This window comes from Trichosurus vulpecula, chromosome 2 (genome assembly GCF_011100635.1).
Source record: "Trichosurus vulpecula isolate mTriVul1 chromosome 2, mTriVul1.pri, whole genome shotgun sequence".
NCBI classification, from domain to species: Eukaryota; Metazoa; Chordata; class Mammalia; order Diprotodontia; family Phalangeridae; genus Trichosurus; species Trichosurus vulpecula.
In genome coordinates this window covers 346,442,937-346,452,719 of record NC_050574.1, presented here as the reverse complement: position 1 = coordinate 346,452,719, position 9,783 = coordinate 346,442,937, and positions in this window count along the sequence as shown.

Genomic DNA, 9,783 nt, shown 5'->3' with positions numbered 1-9,783 from the left:
CCACACAGCCGGCCAACCCGCTGGCAGGGAGTCAGCTGTGCTAGCCAATAGGAGGCCGGGACACCCTGAGGAGGAGGTGGAGGGAAGGCTGAGAAGTCAACGGACCCAGACTGGCCCAATAAGTAAGGCGAAGAGGCGGAGATGTTCAAGTTGAGTTGCAGTACACAGGAAATATTCTAAAGACAGGGTGATTGGCAGGAAGCAGAGCCATCAGGCAGACGGGGAAGAGGTGGGACCAAATCCCTTAAAGGGGACACTCAAAGAATGTAGTGTAAGAAACTTCCCAGATTTCCTATCCTTTTTTTTTTAAAGCACCTTTATGCACTCCTATAGTAAGGTATTCAATAATGAAAATGGACAAGAGGACCAGGGTGCAGGTAAGGGGGAAGTTATCTTTAGGAACGAGGTGGTTGGGAATAGTGTTTTCGTGAAGTTGGTTAAGACTGAAGGCAGAGGCTGCTACCTTTCATCCCTGCCCCGAAAGGAAAAGACTGCTGGGAAAATCCCTCAGCTCTTGACACTGCTGGTGATAGCATCCAGCTGTCATCTCAGCCATTGTCCTATGTCGGCATCACTGCGGAAATTGGGTTTGAGCAATGAGACCCCCGCCGAGTTCTGATGGATCACGGGTAGCAGAGGTAGCTCATCCGCATCCCGAACCAAATAGATTGCCTCAGCAAGCGCTTGGACCAAGGCTATCCGTAGAACAGGCATGCGGAACTTTTTTTTTAATGGAAAATATATACGTACATAACGTTGTGTGTGTGTGCATCAGCAGCTACAACCAGCCATCTACCAACCCAGTAAGTATAATCAGCGTGAGCATAGGATGCAATTAATAAATGCCAGCCGGATCGAATTGGGGAGCGGGGCGTGCCTGTGTTTGGTGGCGCAGAGAGTAGAGAGCCTGGAAGACCTGGGTTCAAGTCCTGCCTCTGGCGCTTAATAGCTGGGTGACCCTTGTCAATTCACTTAATCTCTCTGTACCTTAGGCGACACTAAAGTTTTAAAATTGAAGAAAAGGTGCAGAGCTTCATAGGTTGAGTGAACTTCGCATTAAACTTTCAGGTGCTGGACAACCTTTTTGGCTCAGGTTTCAGAGGTGTCAATCGACGTTGGGAGAGGGAATTTCTTCGCCTGGAAGTTCTGTAAACCAATGAAATCACAGGCCATGGATAACACTGAGTGGATAAGGACAGACGGATGGTTTGTAGCTGGTAGGTAGAGGAAGACTGTCATAAGTTCATGGCATAGAGATTGCTTCTTTATATTTGTAACTCTACTGCCTAGATAGTAGGCGTTGAATAAATATACTAGTTGAATGGTTTAAGATTTGAAACTCCAATACTACTTGTTAGCCCAGGAGCCTGAGGCAGTTCACTAACCTCTCAGCCTTAGTTTACAAACTTCCCATCTGTAATTGGGGATCAGTACAGTACTTAATATCAAATAAAAATGCATGTACTACACATTACAAATCTCAAAAAGTACATTACAAACATATGTTCTTCTCCCTACCTCTTCTTGTAAAGCAAGGCTGTCTGGATTATAACTATCTTTGCATTCTGTACCCAAGACAGCGCATGGTATAAACTTGCACATCTCCTATTAGAGACACCCCCCACCCCGCCCCGAACCTATCAGCGTTAAACCTGAAGCCGGAGGGGTGCAGTAGGTTGGCTCACTCTCCAGCCCCAGAGCCTCTATGCCACAGATATACAGGTGCGCGAACTCCTTGAGAACAAGGAATATCCCTTTTTGCATCCAAATCTCCGTTGCCTTACATAGTTGTTGGCACACAGCATATGCTTAATGCATATTGCATGAATATATATATATATATGGATGGATGTGTGTGTGATCTCCATCCCATCTGCCCCTTAAGTCACTTTTTGCTCCATTTTGCTGTACTTCTCTTCCGACTAGTTTCTCTTGATTCTTGTGTTTGAAACTCAAATTTTCTATTCAGCTCTGGTCTTTTCACTGAGAAAGCTTGAAAGTCCTCTATTTTATTGAAAATCCTTATTTTGCCTTGGAGTATTATACTCAATTTTGCTGGGTAGGTGATTCTTGGTTTTAATCCTAGCTCTTTTGACCTCCTGAATATCATATTCCGAGCCCTTTGATCCCTTAATGTAGAAGCTGCTAGATCTTGTGTTATACTGATTGTGTTTCCACAATACTCAAATTGTTTCTTTCTGGCTGCTTACGGTATTTTCTCCTTGACCTGGAAACTCTGGAATTTGGTGAAAATATTCCTAGTTTTCTTTTGGGGATCTTTTTCAAGAGGCGATTGGTGGATTCTTTCAATATCCATTTTCCCCTCTGGTTCTAGAATATCAGGGCAGTTTTCCTTGATAATTTCTTGAAAGATGATGTCTAGGCTCTTTTTTTGATCATGGCTTTCAGATAGTTCAATAATTTTTAAATTATCTCTCCTGGATCTATTCTCCAGGTGAGTGGTTTTTCCTATCAGATATTTCACAGTCTTCCATTTTTTCATTCCTTTGGTTCTGTTTTATAATATCTTGATTTCTCATAAAGTAACTAGCTTCCACTTGCTCCAATCTAATTTTTAAAGTAGTATTTTCTTCATTGGTCTTTTGGACCTCCTTTTCCATTTGGCTAATTCTGCCTTTCAAGGCATTCTTCTCCTCATTGGCTTTTTGGAGCTCTTTTGCCATTTGGGTTAGTCTATTTTTTAAGGTGTTGTTTTCTTCAGTGTATTTTTCAGTATTTTTTTGGGTCTCCTTTAGCAAGTCATTGACTTGTTTTTCATGGTTTTCTCACATCTCTCTCATTTCTCTTCACAATTGTTCCTCTACTTCTCTAACTTGCTTTTCCAAATCCTTTTTGAGCTCTTCCATGGCCCAAGACCAATTCATATTTTTCCTGGAGGCTTTTCATGTAGGCTCTTTGACTTTTGTTTTCTTCTTTTGGCTGTATGTTTTGATCTTTGACACCAAAAAAAGAGTCTAGAGTCTGAGTCTGAGTCTGCATCCTTTTTTGCTGCCTGGCCATGTTCCCAGCCAACTACTTGACCTTTGAGTTTTTTGTCAGGGTATGACTGCTTGTAGAGTAGAGAGTACTTTGTCCCAAGCTGCTGTTTTTAGAGCTACTTCTACTCCAGAGTCTCCCCAAGCTCTGCCACAGCAGCGCTCCTCCTCCTCCAAGAACCGCCAACCAGGATTGCAACCCAGATATAAGCAGGGCAAAGCAGGCTCTGCACTTCCACTCTGGTCTGCCTTTTGATTCCTCCCACTGTGTGATCCAGGGACTCCAGAAGCAGTCAACACTGTAGGTCTAGAAGCAGCCAAAGCAGCTTCCTACTGCTGCTGTGGCCACCAATCGCACCACCTCTGCCACCCCTAGGCTTGGGCTGGACCACTTTCTAACCCAATCTAGCAGTTTTCCTACTAACCTGCTCCATGCTCTTTGGCATTTGTGGGTTGAGAAGGGTAACTGCCACAGCTCAGCGATTCATGGCCCTAAGGCCTGATCTGGGCCAACTCCCATTCTGGTCTGTCCTGGCTCAGCCCATGCTGGGCTGTGCTCCACTCCCAGCACCATGTGATAGACCCTTCCCAGTGACCATCCAGGCCATCCTGGGCTGGAGACCTGCTTCCCTCTGCTTTTTGGGGGGTTCTGCAGCTCTAGAATTTGTTCAGAGCCATTTTATGGGTGTCTGGAAGGATTTGGGGGAGAGCTTAAGCGAGTCTCTGCTTTCCAGCCTGGCTCCATCCCCGCCCCTCCCCCCAACTAGTTTCTCAAGTCGAGTCTCTCACTCCTCCAGTCTTCCATATTGCTAAGATATTACTAATCCATGGCTCCCCCTTGTTCATAGGAAAAAAGTCTTTTATACCCAGTATTCAAGGCCTGTTGCGCTTTGGATGAAACTTGCCTTTCCAGCTTTATTTCCCACTATTCCCATTGTTTCAGTCTAGTAGGTTTGGTCTTTTCCTACCCACTGCCACCTCCTATGCATTTGCATAAGCAGTAAGCCATTCCCTAGAAATTATTCCACAAATTTGAAGCTGAAAGGCACCTCAAAGGTCATTAAATCCAACTGACTTTTTTCTTTTAAAGAAATGAGGAACCAGGTCAGCGAAGTTACTTGCCACATAGATGGGGTTCACAACCAGAATTTGAATAGAATGTCATAGGAGATTCCCTCAACCAATAAAATTTCAAGTTAAATTTTTTGTAATTTTTAAAAAAGCTCTTAGAGCTATTATTCAGCACACTACTAAGTATTTAGTAGAGGATGGAAGCACTGTGGTTTACTAAAATGCTGACCTCAAGAGACAGGAAGGCAAGTGTGAATCTGGCCTCAGGTCCTCCCTGTGTAATTGTGAAAGTCACTTCATCTCAGCATCAGTATTCTGATGTATAAATGAGGATAGCTATAGTGCTAAATCTCAAGGGTTGTTAAAGTTCAAATGAGATAAGGGATACAAAGTACTTTATTCAGATATGGGGGAAGGAAGTTCAAATGAGATAAGGGATACAAAGTACTTTATTCAGATATGGGGGAAGGAACTGCAACAGTGCGCCTTTACATATGGTGTTGAGGTTTACAAAATATTTTCTGACAGTCCTGTGTATCAGTAGTACCTTTTGTATCCTCATTTTACAGCTACAATTCAATGCAGAAATAGGGACTGGCCCTATGATTTTATTGGGTGTAAGGTCAATGGGGAATAAGATCTTCCCTGCCCATCAATAGGCCTCATGTGGAGCCCATTAAGGGAAGCTTGCTTGCTTGTAGGAAGGCTTACACACCTTTTGTTAATTTCTAATTAGGCACTGAGCCTATTAGCTGAAGGAGTATATATTGTGAGAGGTGAGCTTTTGTTTTGGGGGCTCTCTTATGAGAAAGATGTTGTGATTCCCTGGTCGAGACTCTGAGTGGCCACATGTTCAGAGCTCCCCGACTCCTCAGAGGTAAAGGCTCTCTCCATGCAGTGGTGGATGTAAAGCTTTGATTCAGGCAGTAGAGCCCTGTCTGTCGGTCTTAATTTCTTCTATTTTTTCTGTTTAATTAAAGCTCATTGACCCCTTTTAAGTTGTGTTCCTCATAAAGCAGGTAAAAGAACCTGCACTAGCAGCCATCCTGGATGTGCCAGTGTGGTTGCCATCACATTGGGTTAAGGAAATTCTAGGTGAGGAAACTGCCTCTCCCAACGTAGGATAACATCAAGTGACTTGCCCAGTCACAGCCAGGATGCACCAGGGTGGAACATAAACCCAGGTCTTCCAGGATTCAAGACCAGCTCCATCCACCAATACCAATGCTGCCTTTCAGGTTCAGGTTGTTATACTATATAGATTGCCAATTTAAAAAAAAATCTTTAAAAAAAACTTTAATTTTTTTTAGCACACACTGGTAAACCTTACTGCATTTAACTGATGATGGGCAGGCCAGGTTTGTAAAGTGCCTCAGGATCATCCCTGCAGGCACCAATTATGGTTATACTGGTATGGTTCAAAGTACTAGACAATCCAGATTTCTTATTGAAATGAGAGCTATATTGATCCTGTTTTGTCCTTATTTCCTTACTTTAGTACAAACCATTATTAAGGGCAGTTGCTTCTATACAGGGCCCTTTTTGCTTTATTGCCCTGGAAGGGTTGACCAATATCTTTGCACTATTCTGAACTTCATATGAACATACATCTGATGACTGACATCTCTGCAAATTTTGTAAGACTATGAAAACATTCTCAAGAAATGTCTTTCTGAGCTTTGTCCAGAGATTACATTTTGCTGAAATCATACCCTGGCATGTAATTGGATTGAGGTGTAAAAATTATGCCCTGGTGTAAATAAGCCCCCAAGGAGACCTTGGATCCTAGTCCCAATTCTCAGCTAATGCTAGCCGTGAGGCTTCAGGAAGTCATTTCTCAGGGCCTGATTATCTTTAAAATGAAGTTGAGTCAAATTATGTATAAAGTTACTTTCACATCTAATGGGACTTTGATTCCCTTTTATTCTGAAAATTGTATCTCTTTCCTACCATCCTCCCCTCAGCTCCCCCCTTAGGGTTCCAGATAATCAGTTAACACAACTATTAGTCCTAGGTGTTTAAATCCCAGCCCCAGCCCACCCTTTTCCCCCTTGGAGCTCCCAGACAACCTACATTCTAACAAGGTTAATCATAATGCAGATATGGCAGGTCTTGCCTTTTCTATTAAGAGAATTTAATCAAATTAGGTAACCCAACAGCTCTGAATTATTTTTCATTACACAAAAGCCATCTAGGATTTGAGTAAGATTGAATCATACAATTCAACAGGAAAAAATCCAGCTATATTAATCTAAAGCAAAAAATGTTTTAAGAGATGGGTCACAAGACCCATCAACTTGGTGTCATCCAGTGTTTTAGTTGAGGTTCTCTGCCATTAGCTGTAGGATTGGTCATAAACAAGCCATAGCTTCTGATCCACTTTTTTTATCTATTGGTCTAAATCCATATTTTCTCACAATGCTAGGGATCTGTACTTAGCATATTAGACATAATAAACATTTAAACATTTATTAACTTTTCATAGTAATGTCAGGCAAAATCAGAATGTAATGGAAGTGCTACCAGTTCTTAGAAAGAAATCCATCACTTCATTGTGCAGTATTGATAATTACGGCAGCTGAGTGGCGCAGCGGATAGACCACCTGGCCTGGAATCAACAAAATCAGAGTTAAAATTTGACCTCAGATACCAGCTTTGTGACATAACCTGTTTGCCTAATCCATTGGAGAGGGAAATGGCAAACCATTTCAGTATCTTTGCCAAGAAAACCTCATATGGGGTCATAAAGAGTTGCACAAGGCTGAAAAAAACAGCAATGTTTTTGCATATTCAAATATATGTTTATGTAATATGCTCCTTCCTTGCAGCGTCATCACAGGATATCGTAACAAATTGCTAGCCAAGTTGAATTTAGCTTATGAATTAAATTCTACAAAAACGAGATCTAAGAGATCCTATGGATATCATTTTGTTCAGCTGTTGTTTAAAAATAAGCAGGCAATTAACTGGGGATTTGAGAGTGTTTTTGCTCAAGTTTTATACTCTTGGGATTTGATCTGCATTTAAGGTCTCCAAGAGAGGTTGATTGCAAGCCTTCATTTGTACATTTATCTACCAGCAAACCTAGAGGGTCAAAAATGAAGAACTGGGAATTACAGCCATGGTTTTCAACTGTGCTTTCTTTATAGTATCTTTAGTTTCCTTACACTTCAAATGTGTTTTGGGAATTAATAAAGAACAATCTCTACCACCTCCCATGTGATATATAATTAAAACATTCACATTACTTTCCCCAAAGTCAACCATAAATGTATTACTAAATCTAAGATTAAAAGGAAGCCTAGTCATAACTCAAGATTAAGGAATTCCAATCCTACGTGCTAGTGTCCCAAACCTAACAATTCAGTTTCCATCAGAAACTGATTTATGGCCATCACCTAATTCTTCGTTTTTCAGGTGCCAGCAACTTAAGTAATTCTGCATTCAAATCATTTCAGAGTGAGGTAAAATCACATCAATCACTCCAGAACTTCAAGTAAACTTTGACTTTTTATAAGGTACACGTTTCCAGGAAAAAATGCTTTCAACATATCAAGGTTTTCCTAGCCGATTTTGGTCTTTGATGTGGTTATTCTGGCCAGATGCTTTAGACTTTTAGAGCATGTCATTTTAAAAGACAGACACAAACACAGGATAAAACAGCATAGCACACATAAAGCAATCCTTTTTTTCTTTGCTAGAGGATTCAAGTACTAAGTGATAAGTTGATGAGTCAATTGTCTCATTCTTCAGTATTCTAACAGCTTCCTGTTTTACAACATCCATTATTTTCCACATGGCTACATTAATATCTCATGGAATCATAAACATGATATAATTCAAGCCTGAACTTGCATAGATAAAGCACTGGACTTCCTGACGTGATCCCAAGCAAGTCATTCAACTCCAGTGGACAACATAAAATATGGTGGTTGTGACTAGGTTGATCTCGTTGATCTCAGGTCCCTTATACCTCCATTCTGATTACCTCCAAGACCTCCACCACACCCCAATAATCTAAAATCTTTCCGACAAACTCAGTTACATGTAATAAGCACAGCTCTCATTTTACATGGACTTTCAAAAAGTCACTGGTCCAAACAAAGCATAAATTTACCCTTTTGAAAGACAAATGTAATATAGATTCCTTAGGAAACTTAAGAAATGGCAATTAGGAGAGCTAAACTTGAAGTTTTCTTTTGGGTGTAGGAAGACACTAATGGGTATCTTGCATTCTCTTCTTGTGATACAAAATGAAGTTCAGATCTTGCCTTGTAAACCTGAAAGTGAAAGTTAAATGTAGGCTATTATTCCAGCCTGATCTGTGAAATGAAGTTAGTCAACAATGTGGAATTTATCTAATCCAAATTCTGTGCTGGTGAATAAAAACTAACTTTCTACCTATTTGTTAATCAAAGCAAGGACCTAAATTGGTGAGAGCTTTTTAAGTCTTATCTCTGAGGGAAAAAAAAAATCTATTCTACAAGTCCTGGGCCAACTTCTTACATTAGCCACTATCTTACCTCTCAGCTCACACAGAAGTGCAAAAATTCTTCATAACAATGGCTCATACTTTAAAATTACCAATCCTCACTATAGTAAAATAAGGTGAATTTTTACCGATTTTGCAGTCCCCAAATCAGAATTCCTTCTTATTCCACAAAATTTCTGCAAAATACCTAAAATCACCTGGAGAATTTTGTCCATAAGAAGCGTTATGAAAGACCTAGATTATTTAAAATAAGTACTTCCCAAATTAAAAATTGGGATGGCAAGTTGATCTGCATCACTTTACTCTTGTTATCTCCTATGAGCATTTCTTAGTGAGCTCTACCTGACCAGTCTTTTGCTGTTCTTTGTATTACTAGCACTTAATACTGTGTCTAGGACACAGTAGGCACTTAATAAATTATACGAAGAGTTCCATTTTTATAAACATAGCAACAACTAACTTGTCAGAGACTATTAAATAAAAAATGAGGTAGTTCAACTAGACTGACTCCAGAACTACATTGGGTTGTGAGATTCTCCCCCAAGTTTGGTAGGGACTGTAAAATTAGGTATTTGATAAGTATTCTTTTAAAGCAGCAACAAAAATACCTTCACATTTACTAACTCAACCAGAGACCCAGCTTTATCAAGTGTGAAGTAAAATTGAAGCTGAGTTCTCTCGGGGGACTTTTTGACTTTTTTTTTAAAAGATGAATCAGATATTTTTGCTTGTCATCTTTAACTGTTTGCATTTCTATGTAAATAAAACATGACACTGATCATTAAGTACATTGAGTCCCTCTACTCTCTCCCAACCTAAACATTGTAAACATGTTCATTTTACATCCAAAGCACAACTAATTTGAATTCAATGGATCTGCAGTCCAAATGCAGCCTGAAAACCCGCTAGGTAAGGGGACACTTAAAATGCCAAGATGCTTACTAGAGTAGCTAAAACTCCACAGGCAGCATGCTAGAGCTTAAATCATGTTTCTTTCAATAGAACTACACATTAGGTATCTGCATTTCTAAAAGTGGCATATTTAAAAAGAGGGAAAATCCACACACATAGCAAAACATGCCTATCAGAGCACATTTATTCTGACCTAAGTTTTGTGGCTTGAACTCTGAAATGGCCGGGGGGGGGGGGGAGCCCAGGGTGAGCAGAGCCACCCAAAACGTGCTTGATGCAAAATTACGCAGCAGTACTTGCACATGGTAGGTG